The sequence below is a fragment of the Peromyscus leucopus genome, chromosome 23 (assembly GCF_004664715.2).
Source record: "Peromyscus leucopus breed LL Stock chromosome 23, UCI_PerLeu_2.1, whole genome shotgun sequence".
NCBI lineage: Eukaryota > Metazoa > Chordata > Mammalia > Rodentia > Cricetidae > Peromyscus > Peromyscus leucopus.
The window spans coordinates 37,334,373-37,357,223 of NC_051082.1; the positions used below are offsets into that span (position 1 = coordinate 37,334,373).

A 22,851-nucleotide genomic window follows, 5' to 3' on the forward strand; every position below is an offset into this window, starting at 1 on the left:
CCTTTAATCCCAGCACTCGAGAGGCAGAGGCAAGCCGATCTCTGTGAGTTCGAGGCCAGCCTGGGCTACCAAGTGAGTTCCAGGAAAGGCGCAAACCAGCACAGAGAAACCCTGTCTCGAAAACAACAACAACAAAAAAAAAACTTGGTACTGGTATAAAAACCGACATACAGACCAATGGAATCGAATTGAAGACCCTGACATTAATCCACGCACATATGAACACCTGGTTTTTGACAAAGGAGCCAAAACTATACAATGGAAAAAAAAAAAAAGTATCTTCAACAAATGGTGCTGGCATAACTGGATCTCAATATGTAAAAGATTACAAATAGATCCATATCTGTCACCATGCACAAAACTCAAGTCCAAGTGGATCAAAGACCTGAACATAAATCCAGTTACACTAAACTTAATAGAAAAGAAAGTAGGAAGCACTCTTGAACGCATTGGCACCGGAGACCATTTCCTAAATAAAACACCAACAGCACAGACCCTGAGCACAACAATTAATAAATGGGACCTCTAGAAATTGAGAAGCTTTTGCAGGGCAAAAGACACAGTCAATAAGACAAAAAGACAGCCAACAGAATGGGAAAAGATCTTTACCAACCCCACATCTGACAGAGGATTGATCTCCACAGTATATAAAGAACTCAAGAAACTAGACATCAAAATACTGAACAGTCCAATTAAAAATGGGCTAAAGAGCTAAACAGAGAATTCACAAAACAAGAATCACAAATGGCTGAAAGACATTTAAAGAAATGCTCAACATCCTTAATCATCAGAGAAATGCAAATCAAAACGACTCTGAGATACCACCTTACACCTGTCAGAATGGCTATGATCAAAAACACCAATGACAGCCAATGTTGGAGAGGATGTGGAGCAAAGGGAACACTCCTCCACTGTTGGTGGGAATGTAAACTTGTACAACCACTGTGGAAATCAGTATGGCGGTTTCTCAGAAAATTAGGAATCGAACTACCTCAAGACCCAGCCATCCCACTCTTGGGCATATACCCAAGGAATGCTGATTCATACCATAAAGATACATGCTCAGCTATGTTCATAGCAGCACTATTTGTAATAGCTAGAACCTGGAAACAACCTAGATGCCCATCAATGGAAGAATGGATAAAAAAAAATGTGGTACATATACACAATGGAGTACTACTCAGCAGAAAAAAAAAAAAAACAATGAAAGCATGAAATTTGCAGGCAAATGGATGGAACTAGAAAAAATCATCCTGAGTGAGGTAACCCAAACCCAGAAAGACAGTCATGGTAATTACTCACTCATAAGTAGATTCTAGATATAAAATAAAGAACAATCAGACCACAACCCATAGAACCATGGAGGCTATATATATAGCATGGAGGTCCCTAGGACGACTGTGGCTTATAATAAATTTCAGTTTTACTCAATTATTGAAAAAAAATAGCCAAACACAAAAATGGAAACACATGAACTATGAACCAATGGCTGAGGGGCCCCCAACTGGATCAGGCCCTCTGAATAGGTGAGACAGTTGATTGGCTTGATCTGTTTGGGAGGCAACTAGGCAGTGGGACCGAGTCCTGTGCTCATTGCATGAGTTGGCTGTTTGAAACCTGGGGCTTATGCAGGGATGCTTGGCTCAGTCTGGGGGAGGGGACTGGACCTGCCTGGACTGAGTCTACCAGGTTGATCTCAATCCTCGGGGGAGGCTTTGCCCTGGAGGAGGTGGGAATGGGGGGTGGGATGGGGGTAAGGGGAGGGGTGGGAAGGGGAGAACAGGGGAACCTGTGGCTGATATGTAGAACTGAATGGTATTGTAAAATAAAATAAAAGGAAAAAAATACAAAAAAAAAAAGGAAAAAAAGAAAAGAAAAACAAAAACAAAAAAAAAATATTGAAACAGGCTTCATGGCCATGTGCTCCAGAAACTAGGGATTTGTATTAGATCACACTGAGTACTATGCATATCATTTCTCTCTGGGTATATATCTTAAACCTGGAAAACACAGTCATATTAGGCAGGGCCACACCATTTTATCCAGTTCTACTACTTAGTTTGAACTGGTGTAACTATAGTCATTTGGTTCCATGAAAATTCAATTCTTTATCCAGGTTCTAGATAGCCTGGTCTGCGGACTCAAGAAATGGCTGGTCAGAACATTTATTGATCATCTAAAATGGATTACCTAACTACTCTTTGCTAATGTCAAATACAGTCACAGCAGGAAAGCTCTCATGATCTTCCTTGCCCTTCCCTTTCTCTGCTGTGACTACACCTGCTTTACAGTTGGCCAGTGAACTCAATTCATACACAGGTCCCACTTCATTTGTAAATTCATAATAAAATCTAGAGAAGTTGGAGGATACTCATTCACTCGTCTATTTTTGCCTTCCCACAAGCCAGTCAAGGCTCAGCCTGGAAGGAGTTTAAGGGCTGTCTTTCCAGAACTGAGTAGCAGAGGCAAGAGTAGGTGTTCAATGCAATTCTCCATTATATAATGAGGCAAGCCTGAGCTACAAGAGACACTGATCTAAACCTGGGATTCTCAACCTACCTAATGCTGTGACCCTTTAATATAGTTCCTCGTGATGTGGTGACCCCCCAACTATAAAATTATTTTCACTGTTAGTTCATAACTATATTTTTGCTACTGTTAGGGATTATAGTATAAATATCTGTCTGTGCTTTCTGATGGTCTTTGGTCAGTCGTCCTGTGATAGGGTCATTTGATCTCCCCAAGGGAGCCATGATCTCCAATGTTGAGAACCACTGCTCTAAACTGATATAAATAGATAAATAAATGAATGAATGAATAAATAAATAAATAAGTAGCATTAAGAAAAAATGGAATGAGGGCTGGAGAGATGGCTCAGCGGTTAAGAGCACTGACTGCTCTTCCAGAGGTCCTGAGTTCAATTCCCAGCAACCACATGGTGGCTCACAACCATCTGTAATGAGATCTGGTGCCCTCTTCTGTATACATAATAAATAAATAAATCTTTAAAAAAAAGAAAAAGAAAAAATGGAATGAAATTCTGACACTGGGAAACATTGATAAATAGTAAAAAAAAAATTACAGTAATGCATTTAAAGAAAATGAATTTTAAAAATGATACAAATAATTGATGTTTTATAATGATAAAAATAATTGGAAGGATACTTAGGTATACTGATGATGAAAGGGAGGAGGTAATACCCTGGTAAAGAGAATACCATTAATAAGAGACTGTATGACTTTGACCCAGGTAAAGTGTTAGCCACTGAGTATTGTAAGCTAACACATGGAATTACAGCCAAAGGCCTGTGTCTCAAACCTCTGAGTGAACTGTGTCAACCAGGATTGCACTTATCTACATAGGAGAGTTCTCTACTTGGGAACTGAATACTTAACAGTTCAAGCTATCTTCCCAAAACTGTATACCCATCGATTCTGTCTGTCTTCATTCACATGGAAAGGATTAATACATGCAGGAAAACTATAGAGAAAGTCACTCACCTGCCCCATCAGTCCTTCTTTGTAACAGAAACCCCTGCAGCTCACTGCCTTCAACTTCAGTCTGTGATCAAGCTATTGTCTAGTCTGTTTCCCCCTGCAGTGTACAGAGTACACTGTTCCTCCTCTTCTGGTCTGCGGGAGAATCCACGCTCCACACCCAAATCCTTTCCCTGTTCTGCAATGGACAGTCCACTATGTGACTCAGTCTGGCAATTTTAGAACTCTGTGGTGCTGCAGATGTATAATCTAAGATTTAGGTGGTCAGTCAGGAAGATAACAAGGGCAATGCCCTGTGTGGCTATAGACAAGGTTCAAGTCCATCTCAATCAACATAGAAGATCTTGACTCAAAACTGCTTTTCAAAAAGACTGGAGATGTTCCTGTTCTAGAATTAACATACCTTTATTGCACACCAGGACTTAATGTTGGCTGTGACCCTGTAATGGTCCCTTGAGTACCTTGAGTAGCATTTAGAGGCTGGTTTTTTTTTTTTTTTTTTTTTGGATGGGACTTTCTGCTGGTTGTATATCAGGGCTGTCTCCTTGGTTATGGGAATATGGTTGGTTAATCATGGGGAACAAACAATTACACCTTATCATACTAATTTCTAACCAGCATGGTTAGCATACTAGTTCTCTTTGGGGTATTCATGATGCAGCACTCCCTTACCTAAATTCTACTTTGTGAATTAATGTCTCCTAACAACTGGTACTACCTTGTACCATCAATTCTATTACCATCAATTCTACTTTTCTACATCACAGTTGAGCGGTGGAGTGCCACTTTACACAGGAGATACTGTTTATGAGCTCCACAGAATGGATCCTAAACCTAATGTAAAAGTTCAAAGTACAGTACTTCTGGAAGATACGGAAAACATGGGACCACGACTCTCTGAAATCGGCAAATCTTTGTTCCATAGCAACAACATAAACACTAAGGGCACTGACATTTCACAGTGATGTCAACAACAAGATTTTTTCAAAGTACAGTTCCACTCCCAATGCTCTGCACAGATGCAGCCTGCAGAGTGAAGTTACACAGAGGCTGCCAGCAGACCCAGGAATTGCAAATACCATGCAGGACCACGCAAAACAACACTGGAGCATGCAGGACCAGCAGGACCATGCTGGACCATGCAAAACCAGGCAAAAACATGCTGAACTCTGCGTCCACCCACGGGCTCCCACCCAGCCAGGGGAGGGACCCACCACACTGGCTCCTACAGCTCAACTGGCTGCTCCTCCCAGTCTGGGGATAGGCTCCTAACTCACCATGTTGTGGTTTTCCAGCTCTCTCATGCTCTCTGCTCGGCTCCTTGAAGCAGCACTCACAGCAGAGCATACAAAACCACTGGCGCCAGCTTCTTTTCAAAGCCAAGCCTGAAGCTGGTGACTGGAAGGACCTTAAACAATTTCTGACAGGCAGGACGCCGGGAGGGCCTGATTGGCTAGTGAGGCCTGAGTGACAAGAGCACCTCCCATATGGTTACACTGTGCTTAAAGATACAGCACAAAGATTCCTGACCCAGCCTTCCACCCCAGACCCAGACATTTTCTGAACCAGCAGAGAGATGCATTTCAATAGTACCTGTCCCTGGCTCTAATAGCAGACCCTGCTCTCTTCCTGCTCTCCATAGGCACTTCCCCTTCATCCTCCTGGACACAATGTGGCTGGCTAGCTTGTACAGCCCACTATACTATGTGTGGTGTAGTGATTCCCTGTCACACAAGTGGAAGGGTACTCAGAATATTAACAACTAGAGAGATTTAAGCACACAGAAGGAGATTGTTAGGTGGCTTCCCACTGAGGTAGGGTGAATTGAATGCACTTTTTACCCACTTGTCACAGGACTTCAGACAACCGGGAAAGAAAAGCAGGAACTAGATCAGAAACAAAATAATAGGTCTTTCTCTCATCAGAGAGCTGGATGATGGCTCCATTGCTTAAGGGGTTTTATTCCTGAAATTCAGAGCAGAGTGTTTGCAAATTAAATAATAATAAAGAGTACTCTTCATGGAAAGTTGAATACTTAGAGACTAATGGAGCTAGGAAGAATGCGGTTATGAGCACCATTGCTAGCCAGCACATCTTCCTCAGTGGACAGGTGCAAACAAACACAACTGTATTATTCAAGGTTCTCTGCATGAACAGGACTTGTAGAATGAATCTCTCCATGTATGTAGAAAGTTGATTTAATAGACTGCCTTACAAGCTGTGGTCCAGGTAGTCCAACAATGGCTGCCTACCAATGGAAATTTAAAGAGTCCAGTAGTTGTTCAGTTCATGAGGCTGAATGTCTCAGCTGGTCTTCAGTATACACCAAAATATCAAGGCAGTAGGCTCTAATGCTGTTAAAGGAATGAACTTGGTAGCCAGTGCTAGGGCAAGGAGGCAAAGAGAGAGAAAGAGAGCTTGCTCCTTCCATATACTTTATATATGTTGGCTGCTACCAGAGGTGCAATCCAGATTAAAGGTGGCTCTTAAACTTCCCTTGATTTTTTTTTTTTTTTTTTTTTTTTTTTTTTTTTTTTTTTTTGGTGTTTTTGAGACAGAGTTTATCTGTGTAGCCCTGAACTCATTCTGTAGACCAGGCCAGACTCAAGCTCAGGAAAATCCAACTGTTTCTGCCTCCTGAGTGCTTGGGTTAAAGGTGTACACAGCCACCAAGCAGCTGAAGGTGGATTTCACCTCAAGTTATCAAGATTAAAGACGGGTTTTTAATTTCTAAACATTAAAAAAAATCCCTCACAGGTATACCAAACTCTTTGGGTTTTAGTTGATTCCAGAAGTAGTCAGTTTGACTAGTAAGAGTAGCCATCACAACAGCCAAGAAAGAAGAATTTCTTTCCAGCAGGAGGCAAGGAAAGCATGCTTTTCCTAAACAAAGGAAGCATGTGGATTTCACTTAGGAAGTCCGGAAATGTTCATGTAGAATTATCCCTATTCCTAAACAGGTGAGTAAACAAATCCACTTCAGAGCATGATCACAATGTAAAAGCAGAGACATTTAGGAGTATTCTTACTGCAATGTCATGCAGAAATATATATATAAATTATAAAAATGATGGAAAGAAATGCCTCTGACATGTTCATCTTATACCACAAGGTCTTAGCTGAAAATCAATAAATGACACAGTGAAAAAATATTGCTTTGGAGCCTATGCAACCTGTCAATCTTGAAGTTCAATCTAAAAGATAACTATACCAATGCCATTCTCACAGACAGAAAAGATAGAACACAAATACAGAGAACTTCAAGGAAAAGTCACTTAACAGCTGTTTGCCCTGCTCTTAAATGAATGGTTATGATGGTTATATTAACCTCAGAATGAAGCTGCTTTTGCCTCCAAGCAGGCCAGCTCAGTGGAAGGCCACTGCTCCTTCAACACAAGAAAATATATGGGTGACCCAGGTTCCATTTTTAGAATCCACATGGTAGTTAACCATTTGCTGTAACTCCCATCCCGGGCATCTCCTGCCTTCTTCTGGCCTCTGTAAGTACTGTGCACTGACATGTGCATGTGCATGGAAAACACTCAGATAATTTCATTTTTTAAAAGTCAGAAAAAGCAAAGAATGGAATTTTCCACAGTGATGTCACAGCCCTGAGACAGACAGCAGCCAGGGCTAGTTAAGGTGACTTCCCTACCAAGATGTCAGCAATTATTTTATAAAGCTAAAAAAAAAAAAAAAAAAAAAAAAACAGACTCAGCAGGTTGTCTTCATCTATCTCAGCATACTCATTCATACATAACTTACAGGGAAGAAGTGGGAAGGGAAGTATCTGAGAGGGTAATGTGGTATAATATCTTTTAAATAAAATAAATGTTAAATAAAAGGGGGGCTAGAAAGATGGCTCTACAATGAATAGCCATGGGTATTGTGACAGAGGACCCGGGTTCTATTCTTAGAGCCCACATGGTAGCTAACCATTTGACTGGCCTCCAGTCCCAGGCATCTCCTGCCTTCTTCTGGCCTCTATAGATACTGTGCACAGACACGTGCAGGCAAAACATTCACATAACTAAAATTAAAAACAGGTTAAAGAAAAGAAAAGAATAGAATTCTCTTCAGTGATGTCACAGTCCTGAGGGAGACAGCAGCCAGGGATTCTTAAAAGGAGCTCCTTCTTGTTATGCATTCAAGGAGCTGTGGCCTTTTTCTGAGACAGCCTTCACAGAGGCAAATTGAGTCTTGTTTTGAGCTCAAAATACCTCAGCAGAGCCATCCAAGGAAGAGCAGTGACCACAGTGCTGATGGGTGGCTTTTCCTTGATGTTTTCTCTATTTCTGTTCACTGTCTTTTTGTGAGAATTGTGGCATGGATACATCTATCTTTTAGGTGAAACATGAAGATTGACAGGCTCCAAAGCAATATAGTTTCACAGTGCCATTTCCTTGATTTTAGGTAAGAGTTTGTGGTTACAAGAAGAACATGCCAGAGGCATTTCTTTCTGTCATTATCATAATTTATATTTGTTCCTGCATAGCTTTGCGGTAAGAATGTCTCTGACTAATGCTGCTGTGTTTTGTTGTTTTTCACCTGCCAACTGATGAAATTCTACTAGTTAACAATAGTGTTCATAGATGCATTCTTCTTTATACCATAACTCTTTAAGTATTCAACTTATTGTGAAGACTTCGTTTCTTATTATTATTAATTGCCAAGAGATTGAAATGAATTTTAGAAGAAAACTCCTGTTGGGTCCAGGATCATGCAATAATGGGGGATAGATCACCAAAGTCTATTAAACCAGAAGCAAACTTTATTCCAGAAAAATAAAAATAAAAAATTAAATTTAAATAAATTTAAAATAAAACACCACAGGGCACAAAAGCTTATCAGCCTATGAGACCATAGCCAATGTTGGAATTCTGGGGCTGTGGCAATGGAGGCGGGTACTGAAGGAGTCACATAAAAACAAGCATTAAAAGTTACCTTTGGTCCAGGCAGTTGTTGGCTATAAGGGGCAAGGGGATTAAAAGTTAACCCTAGTTGTTGACAGAGAATCTGGCTGTAAAGCAGACAGCCATTGTGAAGTGTTAACCTTTAGAGCTGATGATTGTCATTCTTTATCTCTTAAGCTTATAATTTTATAACTGTATATTCCTGGACCCTTCGGGTCCATCCATAAAAGGCAGGTTGACAAATTTGGAGAGGCCTAGTTTCTCCAGTAGCTTTTAGGCATTCAGAGATTTACATTTAACCTTTACATGTAAAATACATTTATAGTTAATTTCGTGGATGTTGTTTAAAAAAAAAAACAAACCATCTCATGTATTGGGTAGTACTCCATTACTAAGCTGTGATATAGAAGAGTAGAATTGGTGATATAAAGGATTTACCAAGCTTAGGAAATAATAAGGCTCACAAAGCACAACTTAGTTGAGCAAAAGCTCCCTCTAAAACACCCCAAAGATAAGTAGTATGTTAACCAGGACTGTTAGAGATTAGGATGCTACAAGGTAGATTTATTCACCAGAATTGTCTCGACATTTGGCTCCAAACCATTACAAAGAGACACTCTTGATTTACAACCAGCCACTAGGCCCATCCCTGTATCGAACAGCAGGCCTCAAACAAGCTGCTCAAGGAGGCATTACAGGGTCACAACCAACCTTAAGGCATGGTGTGTCATAAAGTTCCAGTTTTCTTCTTGGGAAAAGAATCATTTTGAGAGATGGGCAATAAGACACCAAATCACAACTATTTAGAAAGTAAAATATTGTTGTTGTAAGGACTGACCTGATCAGACAAGGTTTTCACTTAGGCCCTCATGCATGGAGGAGGAATATTCTTGGGAGAGCAAGTAACAGGCTGGATAGGCTTTAGGAGCTTTCCCTAAGGGCCTGAAGTATTGATGATAAAACAGAGCCCTACTCTAAAGCCGGGAATATGCTTGGGTGAGCTGGTAATGATCTGGAACTATGGCCTTTTGGATGGATTGAAGGCTTCAACGGATCTGCATTGGAGAGTTCCCTAACTGGAAATTCAATATTCTTTCACTCAAGTTAACAATCACAAACTGTACCCCACCTATCTGGTTGGTGTCCATTCATGTGACATTGATTAAAAGATGCTGGCTGGGAAATCATAAATTCACTCCTCCTCCCACAATCAGGACCTTTTTCATAATGGTGACTCCAGCAGTTGATCACCTGCCCTGTTTCCCCATGCAGTGTACGACATAAACTATTCCTCCTATTCTGATCTGAAGGCAGAAGCCTAGCTCCACATGCAAATCCTTTTCCTGTGACTGCAATGAAGACTCACTACATGACTCAAATGGATAATTTTTCAACTCTGAAGTGGTACAGTCATTTAAGAATGTTGAAGGTGTAATACAGAGGACAGCAAGGTCATTTCCCTGGAGAACAACAGGCTGGAATCAAGGCCACCTGAGTCAACATAGGAGAGCTTATCTCAGAAACATTTTTCTAAAAGGCTGAAAATGTAGCTATTCTAGAATTAATATGCCATCCAAGGGAGAAATTACTCCACACATTTACAACATTAATAAAGAATCAGTTTACTGGTACTGTTGTGCCCTGGTCACAAGACCCCCTAGCAAGACCACCACAGAGCCAATATCCAATGCAAGCACACAGAGGTTTTTAATAACAAAACAAGCTAGCTTGGTCTTCATCCAGCATCTGACACAGTGGGTGGAGACCGGCCCTGAGCACTCACCTTAAGGTGTTTATATAGGAAAAGTTTACATGCAGAATGTTACATATCTCAGGGTTAGGGATGAGGTAAGCATAAGGTTACTAATTGCTAACAGGAGTCAGCGTATCTATAGAGACATAAATTTCTATTCCCTGTGTCCTGCTTTTGTGGACACATTCAGATTTATTGTTGCAGTCCTACACTCTCTCAAGTTCAACTTCTGGTCAATTGAGCCCATTACTCTTCATATCTTGTTTTGCCAAGTCTAGGATACACAGATTTATTGTCCCAGCCTTAAAAGTTCAAATTCTGGTCACTTCTAAAACTGCTGGTCAGCAAATACCTTTGGAGGAGGGGAGGGGAAAGCATCTCTCAAAATGGCTATTGATTTTTCCCTTTCAATACTATGCATGGCTAACACTCAAAGAGAAGACAGACTAGACAGATTTGGCATTCCACATATGCTGTCATCCTTAACTTTCTTTTAGGTTCATGCTCATAGTTACACTTTGAACAATTTAAATATGGAGAGGAGACTACAAGTCTAGCCATTTAGGCAGATGGGCGACTTAAACAGCAAATATTCTCATAATTATTTAAGTACACCAGTGACCTGATACAACAGTGACAGGAGCCTGAGGTGAAGGTGTCAGGGGATGAGAAAGATAGGAAAAGTAGAAAGCAGAAAAGCCAAAAGGTCATTTGGAGAGGTCTTGCACAAGCTATATCGCACACCAAGTAAGCATCTTAAGAAGAACAGCATCTTGCACAGGGGGAGGGGTGGAGGATGGAAGGAAATCGGTGACTTCTATGAAGTTAGCAGAAACTATTATACAATGGGACAAATTCAGAAGGAGGTTAACCAAACAATGCCTCACAAGGGGATCACAGGGCATCTTAAGAACATTACTGACTAAGTCCAGAGTGGCCTTGTGACTGATAATCATATCCCTATGTGGTGGGAAGAATTGGGTTCTCAGGATCTGAACCAACGCATCCAAAATCAGCTTCTAGGTTCATTTATAGATCAACAGATACCTCCAGATAGGGGTGGACTCTCAAGAGGGCTACTGATTATTTTTCCTTCATGTTCAGGAATATAGAAATATAAAATTATAACCTTAATAATTGAAAACTGACAATCATCAGCTCTAAAGGTTAACTCCTAACAATGGCTGTCTGCTTTACTGCCATCTCCTCTGGCAACAGCAAGGGGTTAACTTGTTCCTTATAGCCAACAACTACCTGGACCAAAGTTACCTTTTTTTTTTTTTGGTTTTTTGAGACAGGGTTTCTCTGTGAAGCTTTGTGCCTTTCCTGGATCTCACTCTGTAGACCAGGCTGGCCTCGAACTCACAGAGATCCGTCTGGTTCTGCCTCCGGAGTGCTGGGATTAAAAGTGTGCACCACAACCGCCTGGCCAAAGTTAACTTTTAATAGCTGTTTCTACATGACTTCTAGCATGTATCCCATGGCCAATGTTTGTATGGGACTCCTAGCATGCACCCCCTACCTGGCACTATAAAAGGGAGCCAGTACCCAGCTCCATGGCCACAGCCCCAGAATTTCAACATTGGCTGTGGTCTCAGCTAGCTGATAAGCTTTTGTGCCCAATGGTTTGTTTTTTTTGTTTTGTTTTGTTTTTTAGTTTTTAATTTTTATTTTTCTAATATAAAGTTTGCTTCTGGTTTAATAGACTTTGGTGGTCTGTTCCCCATTATTGTGAGACCCCAGACCCAACATTGGTGCCAAAACCTGGGATCTCTCAAAATACTGGTTCTGGAGGGGCACCCCAAGTCTGGCAAACATATTCTACTGGTTTCGGCGGATGAGTAAGTTTCTGGTTCTGGTATCTGCTGTCTGGACAGACTGGAGGAGCTCAGTAAGAGTAGGTGGATGCACCAATGGCCTCTGAGCCGGAGGGGTGGAGGACACTCAAACCCTCTTTTGGCCTTCGGGTTGCTTATCTGCAACCCTCTGGGGTCCCGAGGTCCCTGTGTGCAGCACTCTTCCCTCTGAATGTCTGTCTATTCTGTTTGTGGTGTTACTTGTCAGTCTCTTCGTGATGATTGTCAGTAAACTAAAGTTTACCCTGGGCCAAGGTCCTCTACCCTCAGGCCCCTTTCAGGTTCTGTTTTCTCATTTCCAGGATTTCAGGAACATAAAGTTAGTTTTTTGGACCCTTTGCTGCCCTTTGCCACTTCAGGAGTCCAGGCTTCCCAAGGCAGTGGAGCTCTCTCCAGTCTTTGGAGCAGCCTGCAGTCAGGGAGAGGACTGCCCCTCCCCCCTGCAGATACTGCAGCCTCTGGCCAGAGCCCAGCGCTGAACCCCAGCCAAGTGGCAAGGGAAATGTGGTCTACGGAAGACCCACTCCCCGGCGCCCCTCGTGGGGGGCCACGTCCTTCTGACCAAGACCCAGTCTGTGGATGATGTGAGGCCTGTAGAGGTCCCCGGTATGCTGGCCTGGGTCTTCCTGGAGTTAGGTTGCTTGGGAATGCTGATACCGGCACGAGACCGATAGTCAACAAGTACCATAAGGGAAAGTTAGGAAGAACTTCAGAGAGAGTTCAAGAGAGTGTAAAATTGTTAGGAGGTAAATGGGTGGGGTTGGTGGGGGACGGGGACAGTGGTCCCCTGCCGGGCGCACTTCCACTGTGATTTAGAACTGCAACTGGCTTCTAGAGGGCAGCGCCACCCACAAAGCTATGCCACCCCTCCCCAAGTGTTACAGCCACCACCACCACCACCCCCACTGCACCAGGGGTGGCCAAATCCTAGGGCCTCAGGAACTGCTCCATCAGGAAAGCAGGAATGGCCTGCCACTCCTCCCCCACCTAAAAATTCAGCTGAGGAAAGTAAGAAAAGTTTTGTCTGGTTTGAATGCATGAAGGTGGCCACTAAATGCTTATTTCTAAATGTACAAGTCGAGTATCTGCAGCCCTTATTTACTGCCCAAACTTAAAATTTACTTCTGGATGCTCTGGTCATTGTGTCTGACATAATAAAGGTCAATAATAATATTAATAATCATAGCTTAAATTTATACTATAAGGTCATTGCTCAAGATTTATAAATTGCTTATGAGATATGGTTTAAATCTATAGAACAGAACTGGGCCAGGCGGTGGTGGTGCATGCCTTTAATCCCAGCATTTGGGAGGCAGAGCCAGGCGGATCTCTGTGAGTTCGAGGCCTGCCTGGACTACAGAGTGAGTTCCAGGAAATGCACAAAGCTACACAGAGAAACCCTGTCTCAAAAAAACAAAAAAAATAAAATTAAATTAAAAAATGAATCTATAGAACTGATAACAAAATTTGGCTTTCAGTTTATGTCAAAGAACTTATAATTAAAGTTCCATATGTGTGTGTGTGTCTATGTGTGTGTGTGTGTGTGTGTGTGTGTGTGTGTGTGTGTAAACTATATATATAGTACTATGGTACACCTCCTGTTTAAAATATATATACACATATATGGCTTAAACTTAACTGGTTCTCTCTATATATATATAAATATGAGCTGGATTTAATTATGCATATATATGCTTATAATTTAGATCCAGTTATTATTATTTAAGAAAAAACTACTGCTTGTTTCAGATGCTTCACAATGGTACAATGTTGATACCAATTTAGAATTATTCCTAATGTTTTTTTGTTTGGGGGGGGGAGTTGAGACAGGGTTTCTCTGGGGAGTTTTGCTGCCTGTTCTAGATCTCACTCTGTAGACAGGCTGGCCTTGAACTCACAGATATCAGCCTGGCTCTGCCTTCTGAGTGCTGGGATTAAAGGTATGTGCCACCACTACCTGGCTAGAATTATTCTTTTTTTTTTTTTAAGACTTATTTATTTATTATGTATACAGTGTTCTGTCTGCATGTATCTCTGCAGGCCAGAAGAGGGTACCAGATCTCATTACAGATGGTTGTGAGCCACCATGTGGTTGCTGAGAATTGAACTCAGGACCTTTGGAAGAGCAAGCAGTGCTCTTAACCTCTGAGCCACCTCTCCAGCCCTTTTTTTTTTTTTTTGGTTTTTCAAGACAGGGTTTCTCTGTGTAGCTTTATGCCTTTCCTGGAACTCGCTTTGGAGACCAGGCTGGCTTCGAACTCACAGAGATCCGCCTGCCTCTGCCTCCCGAGTGCTGGGATTAAAGGCTTGTGCCACCACCGTCCGGCTAGAATTATTCTTGTTGTGGTATATTCATGTATTTTTATTCTTGTTTAAGATATTGTAACCATACAATATATTCTAGACTACTGAGGGAAACCACAAGAAAGATTTTAGTAAAAATTTCTTTGTTGTCTGGGAACAAAAAAATAAAAAAATTTTAAAAAAGAAGCCAGAGGGGATATAAACTGTGTTGGTTATGGTTTCTCATATCTACAAATACTGAATTTAAAATTTGAATGTATTAGGTTAATTCTGGTTGATTTTCTTCATTTTAAAAATAGCTAATGATTCTTCACTGAAAATGTTTATGTTAAACATCAAGATATATACACATACATGTATATGGACACATATATGATTTGGATTTCACCCTATATGTATGATTATAACTTGGATCCAACTGTGCATATATGTACATGTAATTGTTTAGAAGAACATGTTTTAAACAGAAGCTATCGTTTACTAAGGTTATAAATCTATTTATATTAACAAAAGTTAATTCAGGGATTTACACCTAAGTATTTATGTCTTTGCCAACTGTTCAACAGCAAGCTTCAATAGATGGCTACATGTGTTTAATAAATAAATTAATAAGATATTTGATAAATATTAAAGCTGCACCTCAATGCTTTTATACACAAGAATGTACCTTACTCTAGCAGCTAAACTTTGTATTTTAAGAGTCACCCAGATAATAAAATGATAATGGTTTTAAAAACATAAAGGATCATAAAAAACAACTAAAGATTACAAATGTATGGCAGGGCTAGAGTTCCAAAGAGAGTCCAGTTGCAATGATGGATCTTAACAGTTTTAGAAATGCTAGGCCCAAAGAAATGATCCAAGCCTCTAAATAAAAGAAAGTACTTTATTTTTTGATATTACAAAAAGAACTTTGAGAGATCTTAAGCCTTTTATGAACAGTTTTCAAAATATTTAAATTTATAAGACTATGGGACATTTTCAGTTTATAAAATGCTCTATAGTGTTAATATTTGGACTTAAAATAAAAAGCTAAAAATTAGAGTTTCAACCATAAGCACCAAATACTAACCAGAAACTGGGATGTTCATTTCTTAAGTTTGTTTGTGACCCTGTAATGCCTCCTTGAACAGCGTGTTTGAAGACTGTTGTTTGATATAGGGATGGGCCTAGTGGCTGGTTGTAAATCAAGAGTGTCTCTTTGTAATGGTTTGGAGCCAAATGTTGGGATAATCCTGATGAATAAATGTATATTGTAACATCCTAATCTCCAACAGTCCTGGTTAATGAAAGGGAAAAACCAGTAGCCCTCTTGAGAGATGCTCCCTCCCCTGCTTTCATTTAAAGGTATTTGCTGACCAGCAGTTTTAGAACTGACCAGAAATTGAACTCATGGGAAGATAAGGCTGGAACAATAAATCTATATATCCTGGACTTGGCAAAACAGGATATGGGGAGTAATGGACTCAACTGACCAGAAATTGAACTCATGTGAAAATAGGACTGGAACAATAAATCTGAATGTATATATCCTGGGCTCAGCAAAAACAGGACATAGGGAGTAAAAAAAAAATATGTCTCTCTAGATACGCTGCATCCTGTTAGCCATTAGTAACCTCACACTTATAGTTCAGCCAGTAACTTCAAAGAACTACCTCACCCCTAGTCCCCGAGATGGTTACAATCCCGAGATATATAACCCTCTGCACATAAATCTTTCCTATATAAAGCCCTTGAAGTGAGTGCTCGGGACCTTCCCTCTTTCGCCTGCAGTAAACATGGTGTCAGGAGAGGCCCCTGCCTAGGCTGAAATAAATGAAACCTAGTGTTTTTGCATTGTAAGTTGGCCCCTTGGTGGTCTGGTCAGGGGCTCATGCATGGGCATTACAGTTAACATACTACTTATCTTTGGGGTGTTTTAGAGGGAGCTTTTGCTCAACTAAATTTTACCTTGTGAACCTTATTATCTCCTAAGCTTGGTAAATCCTTTATACAACCAATTCTACTCTTCTATATCACAGCTTAGGAGTGGAGTGCTACCCAACACATGAGATGTTTTTTTACAACATCCACAAAATTAACTATAAATGTATTTTACATGTAAAGGTTAAATGCAAAGTCCTGAATGTCTAAAGGCTACTGGAGAAACTAGGCCTCTCCAAATTTGGCAACCTGTCTTCCATGGATGCACCAAAAGCATGTTGACCTTGAGTACAAAGATGTTTCTACAGGCAGCTCCCTGCTTCCAGGGCTCTGTACAGATGCAGCCCACAACAAAGTTATTCAGAGGCAGGCACCTGTGCCCAGGGAGGTGCAAAGACCGCATGGCACCTCCCTGGACACTGAATCTGGCCACAGAATTAAACTAAGCCCCAGGGAAGACCAGCCACATCTGTCCACACCAGTTTCCCTTCCCCATCTGGGGACAGAAGACCCTCACTCTCCATCTAGTGGCTTCCCAGTTCACCTAGGCTCCCTGCACAGCTCCCTGCAGCAGTGCTCACAGAACAGCACATCCTTACCATTGGTGCCTGTTCTGCTACAAAGCCAAGCCTGCTGCAGAGCCCTCAGAAGAGCCCTGCACCACTTCTCACTGGCAGGTCAGACTGGAGTCACTAATTGGCTTCTGAGGCCTGGATGACAAGAGCGCCTCCCTGAGGGTTACAGTGTGCTTACAGAACACACCACAGTGGTTTATGGCCCAGTTCTGCAGAGATTTGCATTTCAACAGCACTTGCCCCTGACTCCAATAGCTGACCCTGTTACCTTCCTGCACTTTATAGGCATTTCCGCTTCTTCCTCCTAGACACATGTGGTTAGCTTGCACAGCCCATTGTACAATGTAGAGTTGAGTGAGTCCCCTCTCCCCCAGGTGGAAGAGTGTCCAGAATATTAACAATTAAAGAGAGATTTCAGGACACAACAGATGGTGTTTGTTCTGTGCCTTCTCCTCAATGTCATGGGGACTTCAGAAAAACAGGAGAGAAAAGCAGAAACCATATTATAAACAAGATGATAAGTCCTTCTTCCACTGGATGATGGCTGGATCATGGCTCCATTGCTCTTGGAGTGAAGGATCTGTTATGCCTGCATCATGAATCTCCCCAAGCAGACCTCCAAGGAGCTGAATTCCGATGCAAAAAAAAAAAAAAAAAAAAAAAAAAAACAAACCAGGTTTCTTTATTCAAGCCAAGCCGGGGCAGGGACTTCCTCTGACACTCTATTACTGTGAGTGAGAGAGGAAGCCCTGAGGACTAATTACAAGGGGTTTATATTAGGAAAAATTAACATGTTACATATCACTGGACAAGGAAGCTGGGGTGAGGTAGTTCTTTGAAGTTACTGGCTGAACTATAAGAATGAAATTACTAATGCCTGACAGGATGCAGGGTATCTACACAAACATAAATTTTTTGCTCCCTATATCCTGTTTTGCTCAGTCCAGGATATATACATTTAGGTTTATTTTTCCAGCCCAATTTTCACATGAGTTCAATCTCCATTAGGCTCTAAATACTGGTCAGCTTCTAGGTTCATTTATAGATCAGCAGATACCTCCAGATAGGGGGTGGACTCTCAAGAGGGCTACTGATATTTCCCCTTCAGGTCCAGGAATATAGAAATATAAAATTATAAGCTTAACTGATGATGACAATCATCAGCTCTAAAGGTTAACTCCTAACAATGGCTGCTCCTCTGGCAACAGCTAGGGGTTAACTTGCCCCTTATAGCCAACAACTGCCTGGACCAAAGTTAACTTTTAATAGCTGCTTCTACATGACTTCTAGCATGCATTCCATGCCTGATGTTCTTATGTGACTTGTAGCGTTCACCCCATACCTGATACTATGAAAGAGAGCCAGTACCCAGCTCCATGGCCACAGCCCCAGAATTCCAACATTGGCTGTGGTCTCAGCTAGCTGAAAAGTTTTGTGCTCAATGGTGTTGTTGTTGTTGTTGTTTTCATTTTCCTGGAATAAAGTTTGCTTCTGGTTTAATAGATTTTGGTGGTCTGTCACTCATTATTGTGAGACCTTGGACCCAACACTGGTGCCAAAACCTGGGATCTCTCAAAATACTGGTTCTGGAGGGGCACCCCAAGTCTGGCAAACATATTCTACTGGTTTTGGCGGATGAGTAAGTTTCTGGTTCTGGTATCTGCTGTCTGGACAGACTGGAGGAGCTCAGTAAGAGTAGGTGGATGCACCAATGGCCTCTGAGCCGGAGGGGTGGAGGACACTCAAACCCTCTTTTGGCCTTCGGGTTGCTTATCTGCAGCCCTCTGGGTCCCGAGGTCCCTGTGTGCAGCACTCTTCCCTCTGAATGTCTGTCTATTCTGTTTGTGGTGTTACTTGTCAGTCTCTTTGTGATGATTGTCAGTAAACTAAAGTTTACCCTGGGCCAAGGTCCTCTAGCCTCAGGCCCCTTTCAGGTTCTGTTTTCTCATTTCCAGGATTTCGGGAACGTAAAGTTAGTTTTTTGGACCCTTTGCTGCCCTTTGCCACTTCAGGAGTCCAGGCTTCCCAAGGCAGTGGAGCTCTCTCCAGTCTTTGGAGCAGCCTGCAGTCAGGGAGAGGACTGCCCCTCCCCCCTGCAGATACTGCAGCCTCTGGCCAGAGCCCAGCGCTGAAGCCCAGCCAAGTGGCAAGGGAAATGTGGCGTACGGAAGACCCACTCCCCGCCGGCGCCGCTCGTGGGGGGCCACGTCCTTCTGATCGAGGCCCAGCCCATGGACGGTGTGTGAACGGTGTGAGGCCGGTAGCGGCCCCCGGCGCGCCGGGCCGGGTCTTCCCGGAGTCGGGTTGCTTGGGAATGCAGCCCAAAGCGGGTGGTAAACTCCATCTAAGGCTAAATACCGGCACGAGACCGATAGTCAACAAGTACCATAAGGGAAAGTTGAAAAGAACTTCAGAGAGAACTTGAAAGAGAGTGTAAAATTGTTAGGAGGTAAATGGGTGGGGTTGGTGGGGGACGGGGACAGTGGTCCCCTGCCGGGCGCACTTCCACTGTGATTTAGAACTGCAACTAGCTTCTAGAGGGCGCACCACCTACAAAGCTATGCCACCCCTCCCCAAGTGTTACAGCCACCCCCCCCACTGCACCAGGGGTGGCCAAATCCTAGGGCCTCAGGAACTGCTCCATCAGGAAAGCAGGAATGGCCTGCCACTCCTCCCCCACCTAAAAATACAACTGAGGAAAGTAAGAAAAGTTTTGTCTGGTTTGAATGCATGAAGGTGGCCACTAAATGCTTATTTCTAAATGTACAAGTCGAGTATCTGCAGCCCTTATTTACTGCCCAAACTTAAAATTTACTTCTGGATGCTCTGGTCATTGTGTCTGATATAATAAAGGTCAATAATAATATTAATAATAATATTTTAAATTTACACTATAAGCTCATATCTCAAGATTTATAAATTGCTTATGAGATATGGTTTAAATCTATATAATTTATAACAAAATTTGACTTTCAGTTTATGTCAAAGGGCTTATCATTAAAGTTCCATACATGGGTGTGTATATAGATATGTATATATACCATATACCATATATATATGGTATACCTCCTGTTTAAGATATATATGTATATATATATACACATATATGGCTTATGAGCTGGATTTAATTATGCATATATATGCTTATAATTTAGATCAAATTATTATTATTTAAAAAAACTGCTAGTTTCAGATGCTTCACGTTGGTACAATGTTGATACAAATTTAGAATTATTCCTTTTTTTTTTTTTTTTTTGCTTTTTCGAGACAGGGTTTCTCTGGGTAGTTTTGCTGCCTGTCCTAGATTTCACTCTGTAGACAGGCTGGCCTTGAACTCACAGATATCAGCCTGGCTCTGCCTCCTGAGTGCTGAGATTAAAGGTATGCGCCACCACCACCTGGCTAGAATTATTCTTGTTGTGGTATATCCATGTATTTTTATTCTTGTTTAAGAGATTGTAACCATACAGTATATTCTGCACTGTAAGGGTAAACTAAAATGGGTGCAGCTAGCTCACAGTCAGTTAATTGGACTGCTGAAGCAGGAGAGCACCGCAGTTAAGAAAGGGCAAGACAGCTAAAGATTTTAAATAACAAAAAGGAAATCTTCCCAATAGAAAAGAGGGGAAATTTCCCGTTAGAAAAGGGTGAAAAAATTTTAGTCAAGAGAAAAGGATAGGGCGGTGGTGGTGCATGCCTTTAATCCCAGCACTCGGGAGGCAGAGCCAGGCGGATCTCTGTGAGTTCAAGGCCAGCCTGGGCTACCAAGTGAGTTCCAGGAAAGGCGCAAAGCTACACAGAGAAACCCTGTCTCGAAAAAACCAAAAAAAAAGAGAGAGAGAGAGAGAGAGAGAGAAGGATTTTCCAGGTAAAAAAGGGGAAAATTTTTTGAAACTAGGCCTAAAGATTAGGTCCCTGTAGAGAAAGGATGAACAAAAGAGAGAAGCATCTTCCCAGTGGCAATGGAGGAAGAAAAGACTTTCCAGTTGTAGAGTTTTCAGGATAGCTGAAACTCTGAGCTCTTTCTTCCTGCCAGTGCAGAGCTGCAACATCTGAATTACAAAGAGTCGGCAGGTAGGCCTCATTGCTGCTGGCTGAACAGCAAGTGAGCCCAGAGGTTAGGAGTTTTGCTGTCTGTTTGCTTATTTTGGTTCAAATGTTTTTTATTTTTCCCTCAAAGTGGGAATAACTCAATATTTAGGATCCCTTCATGGGAAATGTTTTTCTGTTTTCACTTATGGTGGGAACAACTCATTGTTAGGTAGTCCCTTCATGGGAGTAGGAAGTTTAAACATGAGTTTGTATGTGCGCGCCCAGTGGCTCGACAAAGGCATACACGAGATAGCCCGGAGCAGCGGGCGGGCGGACAGGTACGTGCGTATGGGAGGTGGAGCTGCGATGAACAACCCAGACAGGCGCTGACAATAGAGCCTAAACACTGGATAAAGCCAAAGCTAAGCCACAGCCTCAGCTTGGCGCCAGGAAGGGACTGACTAGCGTTAAAAGTTTAAATGGGGCCTAACTTCTGGTAAAAAATGGTTTCAGTCAGGACATTGAATGCTAAGTCAATGCTGTGTAAATAAAGGAAATAAGAAAACACAGAACCAATGCAAAGAAGAAAGCCAAGAGATCAGAGCTAAGAGCCTTACCCTGCAGCTAGCCTCTTCAGCCGAAAGAGACCTTTCCGAAAGAGACCTACTTCCTGTGTGTTTGTCTTTATATAGTCTTTCGGTTCTGCCTTCTCATTGGTTGTAAACCCAAACACATGACTGCCTCGTCACTGCCTGTCTGTAGAGACTTCCAGGTCTTCTATGGTATTGAGATTAAAGGCATGTGTCTCCAATGCTGGCTATATCCTTGAACACACAGAGATCTACCTAGCTCTGCCTTCCAAGTGCTGGGAATAAAGGTGTGCGCCACCACAGCCCAGCTCTGCTATGGCTTGCTATTAGCTCTGACCCCAGGCAACTTTATTTATTAACATACCAATAAAATCACATTTCAGTACAAATAAAATATCACCATATTTCCCCATTTATATTTTAATAAAAAAGGAAAAAAGGTTATAACTAACATAAGAAAAACTATATACAAAAGTACAATAACTATATACAATATATACAAGTAATAAATACCTAAACAATGTCTAGTCCATTTGTATTTGACAAATTCAGAGAAAATAATTCCATTATCTATCCTATTTTGGTAAGTCCAAAATGTATCTAATTCACTTTCTATCCTAATTAATCTTCAACTATAACTAACTAATCTTCAACTCCCTCAGAGACCCAAGAAGGAAATAATATTAGCTAACAAAAATAAAAACAGGAAGTGCATGCAAGCAGCTTCCAAAAACTTTGTGAGTTGACAGAAACAGCCAGCTGCCTGGACAGTCTGAGGTTTCTCTGCAGTGTTGGGGCATCATCTTCAGCCTATAGGCTTAGTGTATCTGACAGACTCATTTGTGAAGTAGGATGTACACAAGGTCAACAGTTCAACCTCACATTGGGTGAGAGCAGTCCATGTACCAGAAACACCTGAATTCCACTAGTGTCATGTCATGATTCAGGATTTTAAATTCTGGAAATTGTTGATGTTTTTTGAATTCAGCTGTCCATTCTTCTTGGCTGTCTATATGTGGCTTCATCTCAGCATCCCATTTTTTCTTCACATCCCTCTATTAAATGCCAGTCTACTATTGAGAGGTGTGAGCTTAGTTACTCTTCAAGAGTTTCAGCTGCTGTTCCACTGCATATCAGAAGCCATCAGCCCACTGCCTGTTCAGCTGCCTTCGAAGAAGCTACCAAGCCTTTAGCCTACTGCTCACCATAGGAAAGGGAAAGTTACTGAGCTGAAAGAGCCTTTGTTTGGAATTTTAGGACAGTCTCTCATAGCCCATGTTGCTCCCTTGAATACTTGGTAGGCCTCCCCTCTGCCTCCTCCTTGCAGGAATTACAGGCATTTGCTACCAGCTCCACCCATCTTCCCAAAGAACCTTTATGCGTTTTTGTGGCTGCTGCTGTTTCTCA

The 22,851-nt window shown here is 41.8% G+C and overlaps 1 pseudogene; it reads right to left on the reverse strand.

Annotated features, from left to right (window-relative positions):
- LOC114689060 overlaps window positions 1–4,901 on the reverse strand; it is a 42,030-nt pseudogene extending 37,129 nt beyond the window's left edge.
- Window positions 4,902–22,851: the final 17,950 nt, after the last annotated feature.